Raw genomic sequence first — 15,783 nt, forward strand, 5'->3', positions numbered from 1 at the left:
TGAAATGCAATTAACATATTAATATTAAATGCTGTCTACCATTCTTAGCAGAATCTCAGCATGAATAAAATACACAGCAGAATTTAGTAAAAATCTATTGCTCTGTGTGTGTGTGTGTGTTTGACATAACTCATTTTCTATTCTTCCCATTTGTGAGCAGCTCCGTGGGGCTTTGCCCTGGGACAATAGCTAAGCTTTCTTTTTTTTCCAGTTTTTTTTTCGATGAAACATAGTTGATTGTATATATCTATGGGGTACAGAGTTGAATATCAATAGCTGTGTGTGATATGTGATGCTCAAATCAGGAATAATTAGTATATTGAACATTATACACTGTAATCAATTTTTGTAGCCCTTTACCAATTCCTCCCTTGACCCCCTCCCGCTCCCCCATTCCCGCCTCTGGTAAACTCAGTTCTATTTTCTCCTTTTAAAAGTTCCACATACTATTATGATTGTGTTATCATTCTTTTTTATTTATTTGTTTATATTTTTAGCTCCAACTTATGAGTGAGGACATGCAGTATTTCTCTTACTGTGCGTGGCTTATGTCATATAACATAATTTTCTCTAAGTTCATCCATGTTGCTGCAAATGGCAGAATTTCATTCTTTTTTTGTGGCAGAGTACTAGTCCATTGTATAAATATACCACATTTTCCTTATCCAGCCATCCAAAGATGGATATTTAGGTTGGTTCCAACTCAGCTAATGTAAATAGAGATGCAATAAACATGGGAGTATAGCTATTCCTTCAACATGATTTCCATTCCTCTGGGTATATACCCAACAGTGGAATTGCTGGATCGTAGGGAAGATCTATCTGTAGTTGTTTGAGGAATCTCCATACCATTTTCCATAATGGCTGCACCATTTGCAGTTCCACCGACAGTGCAGGAGGATTCCCCTTTCTCTGCATCCTCGCCAGCATTTGTTAGTCTCTGTCTTTTTGATAACAGCCAGTCTAACTGGGGTAAGATGATATCTCAAAGTTGTTTTGATTTGCGTTTCCTTGATGATTAGCGATATTAAGCATTTTTACATGTATCTGTTGGCCATTTGTATATCTTTCTTTGACAAATGCCTGTTCAGCTCCTTTGCCCATTTTTAAATTCAGTTATTTGGGTTTTTTTAGTGTGAAGTTGTTTGAGTTCCTTGGATATTCTGGATAGTAATCCTTTGTCAGATGTGCAGCTTGCAAATATTTTCTCCCACTCTGTAGGGTGTCTTTTCACTCTGTTGTTTCCTTTGTTGTGCAGAAGCTTTTTAGTTTGATATAATGTCATTGTTTATTGTTTCTTTTGTTGCCTGTGCTTTGAGGGTCATATTCATAAAATCTTTGCCCAGTCCTACCTCCTGAAATGTTTCCCCTATGTTTTCTTTTAGGTGTTTTATAGCTTCAAGTCTTATTTTTAAGTCTTTAATCCATTTTGAGTTGATTTTGGTATATAATGAGAGGTACAACTCCAGTTTCATTTTTCTACATATGAATGTCCAGTTTTCCCAGCACCATTTATTGAAGACAAGCCTTTTCCCTAATGTATATTCTTGGTGCCTTTGTTGAAGATCAGTTGGCTGTAAGTTTGTGGGTTGATTTCTGGGTTTTCTATTCTGCTTCAGTGGTCCAGGTGTCTGTTTTTATGTCAGTACCATGCTCTTTTGGTTACTGTAACTTTGTATAATTTGAAGTCAGGTAGTGTTATGCCTCTGGCTTTATTTTTTTGCTCAGATTTGCTTTGACTATTTGGGGTCTTTTGTTGTTCCATATGAATGCTAGGATTGTTTTTCTATGTCTGTGAAGAATGCCATTGGTATTTTGATGGGGATTGCATTGAATTTGTAGATTGCTTTGGGTAGTATGGACATTTTCAAAATGTCGATTCTTCCAATCCAAGAGCATGGAATGTCTTTCCATCTTTTTGTCTCCTCTTTAATTTCTTTCAACAGCAATTTGTAGCTCACATCATAGAGATCTTTCTCCTCCTTGTTTAACTTTACTCCTAGGTATTTTATTTTTTTGCTGGCTATTGTAAATGGGCTAGCTCTTTTTTTTCCTGCTAGTGCATTGTTGGAGTAAAATAGCTAAGCTTTGATTTCACATTCCTAACAAATCTCTGCCAGTGGAGGCAACAGATCTAATGTTGTCTGCCAATTCAGTTCAGTCCCCACTTCTTCTTTTAATAGTTCTGATGTTCTTAGGTTCCCATGTGCCAAAGTGAGTTCTGTCTGTTTCACAGCTCCGTGTGCCTGAGCTGGTTTCCATAAACAGGCAAACATTTTCTGTGCTATGGCTCTTTTGCAAACGTGTAAGTTTGAAAGGAGCTGTATATCAGATTCACTTCTGAAAAGTTTGCTATATCCATTTATGAAGATAAAGACTGTGTCAGACTTTTCAAATTGTTCCGCATTAACTGTTTTAATTTTCTTAACAAGCTTAATATTAGTCTTGTATCTTAACAGATATGTTGTTAATGATTCTGGAATTTAAGAGGGAATAATTGTCTTACCTGAGTGTTTTTATCCAGCAACATTCAATTGCACAGGCATAGATTCTCTGTAGAGAGTTGGATTTAACCTGCGTTATTGTCTCCTCAAACAGGCACAACAAACCAAAAAACTTAAAGGAGTTGAAGGTATGTATAATAGCATTAAAAAAGACTGATCACTTGACACTTTGTAAATCTGAACCCACCTGAAGCAGACCTCTTGTTGTACCTAGGGTAAGAATGAATTTAAGAAGTGACTTGTTTGTACTTCTGCCTCCAGGCATGATGGAGTAATAGGGTTAAAATTTATACTCCAGCCTTAAACAGCTAAATATAAGAATCAATGGGCATTATTTGACAATAGGTAGTACAGGACATTGATCTCTGAGAGATGGGGAACAAAAACAAGGTGATCCCTAAGATTGACCCATCTTGCTGCCTAAGGAAATTTCCAGGGTACAGTGCATGAAGACGAAACCCAAAGGGAGCCTGTGAGTATTCCTGAGTTGAGAAGACAAGTACAGAGTTCAAGGAAGCCAAGGCATCTAGAATTCACAACGAAGAATACTGGAGAGAGACCGCTAGCCAAGAGAGAACCCCAGAGGTCTTCAGAAAGCTCCCATCAAGCCTTCATTGTGAGCACAATCGTGATCAGTACATGCAGAATAGAAAGCTACCTAAAACATGGGGAATTGACTAATTGGAAGGGCATTGCTTCAGGCAAACCTAGAAAAGATCCACTTGTTTTCAAGGAACTTACTGCTTCCCAGAATAAAGTCCACAAAATATTGAAAGAAATACTCTAGCAAATATGCTAGCACACCATATATAAAATTGAGTGTGACATCCAATCAAAAAAAAAAAAACAACAGGCATGTAAAAAAGCAGGAGAAAAATCAGGAGAAAAATCAATCAGCACAAACAGATGCAGAAAAGACACACACGACAGAATTAGTAGATAAGAATGCAAAACAGTCATTATAAATATGCTCCAAATGTCCAGGAAAATAGATGAAAGCAAGCATGAATGACAATGAGAGACATTGGGGGAGGGAGGAATTTCTAAAGATAAAAAAGGAAATAAAATATACATTATTTTAAAACATACTTTGAACGTTTTCCAAAAAGATGATGTAAGTCATAAAACAAGTCTCAGTAAGGGGAAAAGATTTTAAAACATCCAAAGTATGTTGTCTAACCACAATTAAATTAGCATAAAAATAACAAAAATTATGAAAGATCCATAAATATTTTGAAACAAAACAACACACTTGTAAATAATTGGTGCGTCACAGAAGAAATCACAAAGGGGATTAGAAAATATATAAACTAAATAAAAATGAAAACACAATACATCAAAATTTGTGGGGTGCAACTAAAGCAGTAGTTAGAATGATATTTATAGCTTTAAATGTGATTTTAAGAAAAGCAGATGGGTCTAAAATCAATTAACTAAGCTTCTAAAATAAAAAAATCAAAAAGAGAGGAGCAAATTATATTCAAAGTAAGCAGGAAAAAGAGAATAATAAATAAAAAATAAATCAATGAAAGAGTAAAGTTGTGTGTGTGTGTATATATAGAGAGAGAGAGAGCAAGAGAAAAGAGAAAAAGACAAAATTAACTAAAAGTGGGTTCTTTAAGAAGATCAATAAAATGAATAAACTTCTAACCAGAAAAATGGAGAGAAGATGCATGTTGCCAGTATCAGAAATGTGAGAAGGAAACTCATTACAGATGCTATAGCCATTAAAAGAACAATAAAAGAATATTATGAAAAATTGCATGACAATAATTTCAACAATATAGATGAAATAAACTTTAAAAAGATAAACTACCGTACCTCATTCTAGAAGACATAGATAACCTGAATAGCACAATATTTACTTTGAAAATTGAATTTGTACTTAACAACTTTCCCAAGTCTTAAACCCCAAGCATATGTAAGACTTCACTGGTAAATTCTACCAAATATTTAAGGAAAAATAACACCCATTCATATTTCAGTTTATTCTGAGGCCAGTGTTACTTCTGATATCAAAACCAAAGAGATTACAAAAAAATAAAACTATATACAATGACTCTCATGAACATAGAGCCAAAATTCTTAACCTAATTTTAGAAAATGGAATTTAACTATACTAAAAAGGATAGTACACCATGACTAAGTGCAGGTTATTTAAAGAATAAAATTTTTGTTTAGCATTTGAAAATCAAACAGTGTAAGTCACCATAACACAGACTTAAATAGAAAAATCATACGATGTTCTCAATAGAAGTGAAAAAGCATTTTACAAAATTTAATATTAATTCATGATTTAAAAACGCAGTAGACTAGGAAGAGATGTTGTGTGAATAATTGCCTCCTAATCACTGGAAGCTGTGAATGTTACCTTATATGGCAAAAGAGACTTTGCAGGTGTGGTTAAATCAATGATCTTGAAATGAGGCAATTATGCTGGATTATCCAGGTAGGTCATAAAGCAATCAAAAGAGTCCTTATAAAAGAGAAGCAGGGGGAGATTCCACTCAGAAGAGAAAAGGCATACGATGACTTATGCACAAGCTGTGAATATGGAGGAAACAGCCAAGAGCCAAAAATGCAAAGAATTGAGCTCTAGAAGCTGGAAAAAGCATGAAAATAGATTCTTCCCCTAGAGCCTCCAGAGGTAGCATGACCCTGCTGACACCTTGGTTTTGGCCCAGTGTTACTGATTTCAGACTTCTGGCCTCCAGAACCGTAAGAGAATTACCTTGTGTTATGTTAAGCCACCAAGTCTGTGGTAATTTGTTACAGCTGCTATAGAAAACTAATGCAAAAAGAAACCTCCTCAACCTGATAAAGGGCATCTAAGAAAAATCAATAGCTAACATCATACTTAATGATGAAAGATTGAATGTTTTCCCCTTAAGATTGGAAATGAGGATTGGAAGCAAGGATGTCCACTCTTACCACTTCCATGCCACATTTGTGGTTACTAGTCAGTTCAATAAAGAAAAAAATAATTAAAATTATAATGATGGAAAAAGAAGTAAAACTGTTATTTGCAGAAGGAAAGCTAAATCTGGTAGAAAACCTTTTAAAATCTGAAAAAAGTTATTAGAATTAATGAGTGAGTTTAGCAAAGTCACGATTCAATTTCAATGTTAAAAAATTAAATGTATTTTAATATAATACCAAAAAAAAAAAAAAAACCAGAAAATGAAATAGAAAACAAATACCATTTATAAGAGCATCAAAAACATTAAATACCTAGGAATAAAATTTGATGATGGGATGCAGAAAATTGTTCTTCAATATATGGCATATTGGCATGCTGAGTGCTTTAAAAATTAGAAAGCCTCAAAAATTAGCCTCAGAATCAAGGTCCCTCTGACCTTGTGATGTTTTCCTCACCCCAAGCACAGGGAGGAATGTTCTCTGGAATTTCCTTATCTGATTAGGAAAGTTTCTTTCCAAAAGAAATGCAACTGTTTTAGATCCCTTCCCTAGGAATTTCATCAAATAAACAGGAAAGATTAACCTCTGAAGAAAAGAAGACAGTGGGAGGTTACTACACCTACACAGACTTTTTCACAAGAGAATATCTACCTCGGCCTCATTCAAAGTCCAGAATCAGGGCCGGCCCCATGGCGCACTCGGGCGAGTGCGGGGCTTGGGTGCGCACGGGTTCGGATCCTATACAGGGATGGCTGGTGCGCTCACTGGCTGAGCATGGTGCGGACGACACCAAGCCAAGGGTTGCGATCCCCTTACCAGTCACAAAAAGACAACAAAAAAAATGTCCAGAATCATTTCTGTCTCCTGGGTCCATTACACTCCCTGTCTCGCCTTCCCCAATGAAGAGGGCATTTAAGCTTCAACCATCCAGCCCGTCTTCAAGTCTCATGCTTTGCGTGTGGCTTCTGCGCTTATGTGCATTAAACAAAATTTTCTATGCTTTTCCTTCTATTAATTTCCATTTTGTCAGTTGATTTTCAGTTAACCTTCAGGGGATGAAGAAGTCTTCTTTTGGCCTCTACATTTACAAAAGTTGTGGAAGATGTGTTTACTAAAGTCTGCAAAATATTGTCTATAGAATTAAAGAAGATAATACATAAATGGTCAGAGGGAGCATTCTCAGTAATCAAAAGAGTCAATATCGTTAAAACATAAGTTTTTCCCACCTCAACCTGTTGGTCAAGGGTTGGCAAACTTTTTCTGTAAAGGACCAGATAGTAAATATTTTCAGCTTCTCGGGCTATATATATATGGTCTCTATTGAAAATTCTTTGGTTTTTGTTTGGTTTTATTTATTACAATCCTTTCAAATGTTAAAACTGAACTTAGGTGGAAGGTAGTACAAGAACAGATTTGTACTGTTGGCTGGATTTGACACCTTTGGCCATAATTGCTGACTCTTGCTATGGAATCAATGAATCCCAATGAAAATCCCAGCAGCCTTTTATTACAGAAATGTATATGGAAACACAAAGGTCCTAAAATAGCTAAAGACTGAAAAAGAAGAACAGAGTTAAAAGACTTACACTTCCTGACTTGAAGACAAATTTTCAGTCCCCAATAATTGAATTACTGTTAGGTTGGTATAAAGTTAGATGTACAGATTAATGTAACTAGAGAGAAAGTTCTGAAAAAACAAAACAAAAAAAACCCATGTATATATGATCCACTGAGTTTAACAAAGATGCCAAAGCAATTCCGATAGAGAAAGGATAATCTTTCAACAAACGTTTCTGGAACAATTGGATGTCCATTTAGGGGTGGAACAGAGAACATAAGCTTTTGTCTCAGAAAAAAACTTAGGAGTTAATTTTGTATTAGGCAAAGATTCCTAAATAAAACACAAAGGTCATGATCAATTATCAATAAAATATTGGATTTCATCAAAATATAAAACTTTCGTTTTTTGTAAGAAATTATTAAGAGAATGGAAGAACAAGCCACAAAGAGGGAAAATATACCAAACCTATAAACGACAAATAACTTCTATCTAGACCAGGAATCAGCAAATCAAAGCCCATAAGCCAAGCATGGCCTGCTGTCTTTGTAAATAAAGTTATATTCATTCATTTATGTCTTGTATGTGGATGTTTTCATGACACAGTGCCAGAGATGAGTGGTTGTTAACAAATTATATGGCCCTTAAAGACTAAAATATTCATTGTCTGGCCCTTTACAGAATAAGTTTGCCAAAAATCTCTGATCGAGAATACATAAGGAACTTATGCGGCTCGACAATAAATAACCCAATTTCATAAATGGGCAAAATATTTAAACACTTTACAAATGGAGATATATAAATGGCCAACAAACATATAAAAAGCTGCTCAACATTATTAGTAGTTAGGGAAATGCAAATTAAAGCCTCAATGAGATACTGCTATATATCCATTAGAATGGCTAAAATTGAAGACTGTTCATACCAGCTGAAGAAACGGGGGAAGAGGAACTGGAATTCTCAAACACTGCTGGCAGGAATGTAAAATTATACAATCACTTTTGAAAATTTAATAATTTAATAATTTCTTTAAAAGCTAAACATACACCCACTGTACAATGAAATTATTCTACACCTATTTACTTAGAAAAACATAAGAATATGTCCATACAAAGGCATGTTCGTTCATGAATACTCACAACCATTTTGTATGTTATAACCAAAAACTAGAAATGATACAAGCGTTTGTCAGCAGCTTAATGGATAAACATATTGTGGTATATCGAAACAACCCAATTTCCAAAAAAAAAAAAAAGAATAAATAGATGGCTCTCAAAATAATTATACTCAATAAAAAAAGGTGAAAGATGGTAAATTAAATAATAAAAGTACGTGCTGCATGATTCTATTTATATAAAATTCTAGAAAATGCAAAATAATCTAAAATACAGGAAGCAGATTAGTGGGTGCATGGAGATGGGGGTGGAAAATAAGGGATAGACCGCAAAGGGGTATGAAGAAATCTTTGAGATTAAGATATGCTCATTATCTATTATAATGATTTCATAGTTGTGTACATATGTCAAAACTCATCAAATTATACACTTTAAAATGTCATTCTGTTATACATTAATATCACCTCAGTAAAGCTATACAAAAGATTTTTCTTAGATAAAATTTCCATAGCTACAATTTCTCCAACATAGATATTATTACTGAAGCGTGACTTGTGAAGGGAAAATAATTACAGTGACATTCAGCCTACCTACTCAGACTGTTGTCTGAGGAGCGACAACTTTGGCATTGACTGAGAGCTTGTTGGAAACACTGAATCCTTGCACTAGCCCAGCCACCACCCCAGGGCTTTAGATCAGATCATGCATTTTGAAAAGGTCTCCAGATGATTTACATGCACATTAAAGTTTGAGAAACACTGTTCTAGAGAAAACAGCTTTCGCTCAAATGAAAGGTAAAAATCAATGCAACAATATCTTACCAGAGATGTAATTTACAAGATTTATGTGTCATGTCCTAGGGATAACTAGATAATTCTTTAAAAAACCCTTTGATTCTAATTCCACACACCCATGTTGTTGCCTGTTTTGTCACTGAGGCTGCCACCACTTTTCACATATGTTCTTTCCTTTAATATCCTCTACCTTTTAATCACCCCGTACCTAAGCATAAATGTTCATTTTCTTATAGGTAATTTTAAGTGGTTGCCATCGCTTTAAAATCACGCTGGGCTCCTTCGCCTCCGTTCTTATCCTCAACTCCTGTACGCTGTGGTAAAGTAGGACAAAGGGTAGCTTCAGAGAGTTAGTCACCTAACTTGTTGAATCAAAATCTCTAAAATTAACTTCGGAAATAAATGAAGAGGAAAAACTCTTCCATGTAAACAGCTACCCATTGAATTCTTTTCTAATGGACTTTCAACAATCACTCAAAAAGATAAGATGGAAAGATTTAAACAGAAATTCATAATATAAAGCAGGTGCATTGAAAAAATGGCACAAGGAAAATACTACTTTGTACATTTTTTATAGATTTTACTGTGTTCTCATATTATCTCACATTATCTATATCATTTAGTCTTTTTCTATAGATCTTTGAGATAAGAAGTCAAATATTGTTACCATTTTCCAGACAGTTATGTAATCTTTCCAATGTCACTATCCTGGAATTCAAATCCAGGTGTTTCAACATCCAGTCTGTTGTTCCCTGTATCAGCCCACATTGCATATATTAAATGTCCTCGCAAAAAACACTATGAGAAGATCTCTATCACATTTCACATGTAAGAAGTTCAGTTAAAGACTAAAACAGCCTGAAGCATTTGCTCTCATTGTGAGCCAAAATCTGAAATGTTAAAATGAAAATTGCCTTTGAGTTACAAATTCATATAAACGCAGATTTATCTCCAAAATGTATATTGTCTTCTCACCTAAAATGAAGAAGCAGGCAGAATTAAATTTTATTTGGTAAAAAGTAGAAATACTGGGTAGAAAGTTATTCATTCACTTTTTTTTTGAAATCTGGATAGGTTTTTTTCTATCAAGTAGTTACTCCTATTGAGTTCAGAGTCATATCATAAAAGACACTGTTCTCAGACCCTTTCTACTAACCAAAGAAATCTTTCCCCTCTTCAGGCAAATTTACTATGTCCCACATTTTATTCTGGGGTTAGCCATCACTTGTATCCTTTTTTTCCCCCCTTAAATGACTGTTTTCCTTGATTTTTGCTCCTGGCAGTTGTAAAGTTTCAAATTTAATCTTGAAAAAGTATCTGAAACAAGCCAAAATGAGCACAGATCAAGCACAATGACAAATGTTTCTCTCTCTCTCTCTCTCTCTTTTTTTTTTTTTTTTTTTTTTTTTTGTTCTTTTTCTGGTGGGGGTCAGGCAGGAGATTGTTCTGTTTTACGTTTGGTCACCTGGCACACAGCTCAGTGACTTGAGAATTTTTTCCCTTTTCTCATTTCAGTTGCTTTTAGATATGTCCTAAATTAGCTTTTCTTTAAGTCTTGAAGGGAGTTGGCTTTCATTCCCCAAACGGAACAATAGTTTCTCTTGGGTAAGCGTGCCAGCTATGTATGCTATCTGTCCTGTTCCCAGCAGGAACACTTCAGTGCCTACTTAGAAAAATTAGTCACATTGATTTATAATTGGGGAAGAGGTGGCTAGCTTTAGTTGTCATCTTCAGTTTGTAAGAAAATTGAATTGCTTTTCTCTTTTCATGTCTCTCATTTACCCATGTTAGAATTTTGTAGGTGCTTCACCTTCTCTTCATGGCAATCAAGAATGAACCCATCTTTGGAATGTTCCAAGAACAGCGGGTACATTTAGCCCGTTAATGCTACTTACTCGGCCCACTTCCACTTTTGCTAATTACATTCGGCTCCTGAAAACTATCTCTGCATTTTTATTTGATGATGAAAAAGATTGATTTTCAACCTTCTCTTCTGAGCTAAAGCACAACCCTGAAAAGCCCAGCATGGATCCACCCAAAGTTGCCTAAGGAAATATTCCCTTAACATGGGGGACTCCAACACAGCCCGGGCATTCCCAGCCCTCCACGCACCCACACCAAAATCAATATTCAAAGATAATATATATGGTTATATGGCTGCAAAAGTTTGCCCTTTACTTTAAAAGAGATACTTCTTTACCAAGAAGTAAGGGATAATAACATACTTGATGATCTATACCAAACACCGTCAAAGAGAGCCAGGAATTCCCTGGAAACACTTTGTCTGTTTTCTTTTTGAAAATGAAAAGCATTGTAACGTCATCCAAAAAGTCAAATTCCTACAGTTTCTAACAATTCTTTGATGCCACATGTTGTATGTTCCAAACGTGTACTGTGTGCTAAAGACATTCAATGAAATATATACATCTTACCATGATGTCTCTTCTTTGCTACAATATTTGTAACAAGGGCTCGTTACTTTTATTTCAATTGCATCAACAAAGTGGCATTTGCCCTTGTTATTTCAGCTTTATTTCAGAAGTTTCTAAAACACTTGTCTCTGCAAGATTTTCTTGATGTTAAAACACAGGAAACTTGCTTTGGGCTCTGCTGACTCGACATTTACACGTTTTTCTCCTGATGAAATATTTTGTTTGCTTTAAAACAAAATGATGTAATGAAACTGAAACAATATAGAATTATACTAATTATGATCTAAAGTGACAGATTTAGATGGAATCATACTTTAAGTCTGTTCTTGTAGTATATATAGTCATTATCTATCAAGTGTTCACATGTAGACTGGGAATTTTCACACCAGCTGCCAAAACTCCAAACTAACCCGTTTTTTAAAAAAAGTTAAACTTCAAAAGGCTTCCAGGTTTAATTGCTATAGCACCATCAGTAAGTGATCAGTGAACAAATTTATTTTGCTGGTCATTGTGCCTAGAAAATTCCCATGATTAAACTTTTTTTTTTTTTTTTTTTTTGACTGGTAAGGGGACTGCAAGCCTCAGCATGGTGTGGTCTGCTCCTCACTCAGCCAGTGAGCGCACTGGCCATCCCTATATAGGATCCGAACCCGTGGCCTTGGCGCTCCCAGCGCCGCACTCTCCCGAGTGAGCCACGACGCTGGCCCAAACTTTTTTTTTTTTTTGGCGAATCCCACCTTCATGATTCACAGTCTGAATTAAAATAGGTTCATACGAGTTTTGCTATTGGTGAACAGTTCTTCTACATTTTCTCTTACAAGGTTTGTGTAAATGTAAATGTGTCTCATGAATAGCCTAAAAAGAAAGAGATAAGTTATAATACAAGTAGATTTTTCCACCATATGTCAATGAAGATAAAGCGTTAGGGAATGTAGTTTTAGGTGATAAAGAACAGAGATTTGGTGAAATCTCCCAATTTTCAATTAACATTAAACTATACCATTCAGAAAAATGACGAGTGAAAAAGAAAAACTTACAAAGTTCAATGAGATGACAGAAGAGTGGTAGATGAACTTCCACTTAGAAAAAACGGAAGAGAATCTATTTATGGAAAAATTACTAATTATACATGAATCATATAGACTGCTCCTAGAAGATAGTAGTGTAAAGAGGAAGGGTATTTTTTAAAAAGAAGAAAAACCACGTAGTTTTGCCTGTGTACCAAAACATATGCGCTATGTTTGGCAGCTCTGGAGACACCTACCACTCCGGACAAAAAGGAACCAGGATAGGTATGTTTCTAGAAAGGCATCCACGATGGTAACTAATGAGCTTATTTCCATTTAAGGATGAAAAATGTAGATATCTTTGTCTAAAAATGTAAATACTTTCAGAAAATGTTGGTAAAACCAAAAAATACTTACAGAAAGTGGACAGAGTAAAAGCTAAGTCTTAAGTCAATAAAAGGAAATAATAATTTTCAAAGTACGTAGTGAATTTGTGAAATTCATTACTCCAAGAAGTTGAAGATAGTCTATGCTCTGGATGAATGTGAATTATTGCATCAAATATTTATTATAAGCAGTAAAGGGAAGGTTAATAATATGTAGTTATAGTCCTGCCCTTTTATATCTATATTGTAAAGATCAGTTATCATGTCCTCTGAAAATATGTAGTTTTACTTTCAAAGAAAAATGATAGGAAAAAGATCACTAATTTGACCTGGGATAGCTGGAGGTTTTTTCGTTTGTTTGTTTTGTTTTGTTTTGTTTTTTTCTTTACAAAGATCTAGTATTTTTATCTATAGGACAAAATTCTGGTGATAGATAGAAGCATTTAAGAACAATAGGTGGTAGAATATAGAGAAGCTGGTCATACAGAATAATGAAAATTCCAGAATGCCTGTACACTCCACTCAATCTTTTATTGTTTTCTCTTTGCCACTAGTCCTTGGGGCACTTTTGGGACTTGGAAGAGTCCCAAACACTTCACACACAACCCTTCTTTTATAATCTTGGTTACTATTCAAATAATTAAATGTAAAAAACTCTTACAATAGTCCTATCCTACATTTTTAAGTTTCTAATAATATATAAAATGACAGCCAGACATCTGTTCCTAATTTAAAGTGCCAACCTCCATCTAAGAGACCATTTCTCTTACTTTCACTTCATTTTTTCTCTCCCTTTTACTTGCTTTTCACATTTTAGTGAATCTCACTGAAGATAACAAAATGAATGTCTACTAAGGCTGAAGCTAGATGGGATCTCTATTTACTTTTTATTAAAGCATAATTAATTACACATATTTGTGGGGTACAGAGATCATATCAACATGTGTACAATGTGTGATGATCAAATCAGGATAATTAGCATGTTCATTAGAAAAGATAATCATTCGTTGTGTCCATTACCCAATTTCTCACTAACACTCCTTTCACTCTGCCTTTCCCACCTCCAGTAACCACAGTTCTACTCTCTTCTTCCAAAAGTTCAATATAGTATTGTGATTAAGTGATTTCTTTCTCTTTTCTTTCTTTCTCTCTTCTTTTCATTTATTGATTTACTTTTTGGCCCCCACTTATGAGTGAGGATATGCAGTTTTTCTCTCTGTACCTGGCTTATTTCACTTAACATAATTTTCTCCAAGCTCATTCATGCTGCTGCAAATGGCAGGATTTCATTCTTTTATGGCTGAGCAGTATTCCATTGTGTATACATACCACATTATCTTTATACAGTGTCCATCACTGGCCATTTATGTTGGCTCCATTTATGTTGGCTCCATACCTTGGTTATTGTAAGTAGAGCTACAATAAACATGGGAATGCAGGTATCCCTTTGACATGATAATTTCCATTCTTTTGGGTATATACCCAGTAGTGGGATTGCTGGATCATATGGTAGTTCTATCTGTAGATGTTCGAGAAACCTCCATACTGTTTTTCATAATGGCTGTACTAATTTACAGTCTCACTAACAGTGTAGAAGTGTTCTCCTTTCTCTGCATCCTCTACAGCATTTGTTATTCTCTGTCTTTTTGATAATAGCCAGTCTAACTGGGGTGAGGTGATATCTCAATGTGGTTTTGATTTGCATTTCCCTGATGATTAGTGATGTTGAGCATTTTTTCACATACTTGTTGGCCATTTCTTCGGAGAAATGTCTATTCAGTATTCAGCTCATTTGCCCATTTTTAAAATGGATTACTTAGTTTTTTACTGTTGGTTGAGTTCCTTGTATATTCTGCAAACTATACATTTATCAATCCCTTGTTAGATGTATAGTTTGCAAATACTTTCTCCCATTCTGTAGGATGTCATTTCACTGTCAATTGTTTCCTTTGCTGTGCAGAAGTGTTTTAGTTTGATATAATCCCATTTGTTTATTTATTTTTTGTTGCCTGTGCTGTTGAGATCTTATTATTAAAGTCTTTGCCCAGACCTAAATCCTGAAGTGTTTCTAATGGATTAAGTATTTAATCCATTTTGAGTTAATTTTGGCATATGGTGAGATATACAAGTTTCATTCTTCTACACATGGATATCCAGTTTTCCCAGCTCCATTTAGTAAAGAGGCTGTCCTTTCCCCCAGGTATGCTCTTCATGCCTTTGTTGAAGATCAGTTGGATGCAAGTATGTGGATTGATTTCTGGGTTCTATATTCTGTTCTATTCATCTGAGTGTCTGTTTTTATGCCAATACCATGCTGTTTTGCACTATACTTCGTAGTATTACTATACTTTGAAGTCAGGCAGTGTAATGCCTCTGGCTTTATTTATTTTTTGGTTTTTTGCTCGGGCTTGTTTGACTATTAGGGGTCCTTTTTTGTTCCAAATGAATGCTAAGATTGTTTTTCCCATTTCTGTGAAGAATGTCATTGATATTTTGATGGGGATTACATCAAATCTGTAGAGCACTTTGGGTAGTATGAACATTTTCACAACATTAATTCTTCCAATCATGAAGAAGAATGTCTTTCCATCTTTTGGTGTCCTCTTTAATTTCTTACAGCAGTGTTTTGTAATTCTCATTGTAAAGATCTTTCACCTCTTTGGTTAAATTTATTACTTGGTATTTTATTCTTTTGGTAGCTATTGGAAATGGGCTTGCTTTCTTGATTTCTTTTTCTCCATGTTCATTGTTGGTGTATAAAAACACTACTGGTTTTGGGGTATTGATTTTGTATCCTGCAACTGCTGCATTTGTTTATCAACTCTAGGAGTTTTTTGTTAGAGGTTATAGGTTTTTCTGTATATAGGATCACATCTGTGAACAGGCACATTCTGACTCTGTCCTTTCAAATTTGGGTGCTCTTTATTTCTGTCTGAGTGCCCTGGCTAGTACTTGCAATACTATGTTGAATAGGAGTGGTGAGAGTGAGCATCCTTGTCTTGTTCTTGTTCTTAACAATGATGCTAGCAGTGTGTTCGTCATAAGGGCTTTTATTGTGTTGAGATAAT

Source organism: Cynocephalus volans, chromosome 1 (assembly GCF_027409185.1).
Source record: "Cynocephalus volans isolate mCynVol1 chromosome 1, mCynVol1.pri, whole genome shotgun sequence".
Lineage (NCBI taxonomy): Eukaryota > Metazoa > Chordata > Mammalia > Dermoptera > Cynocephalidae > Cynocephalus > Cynocephalus volans.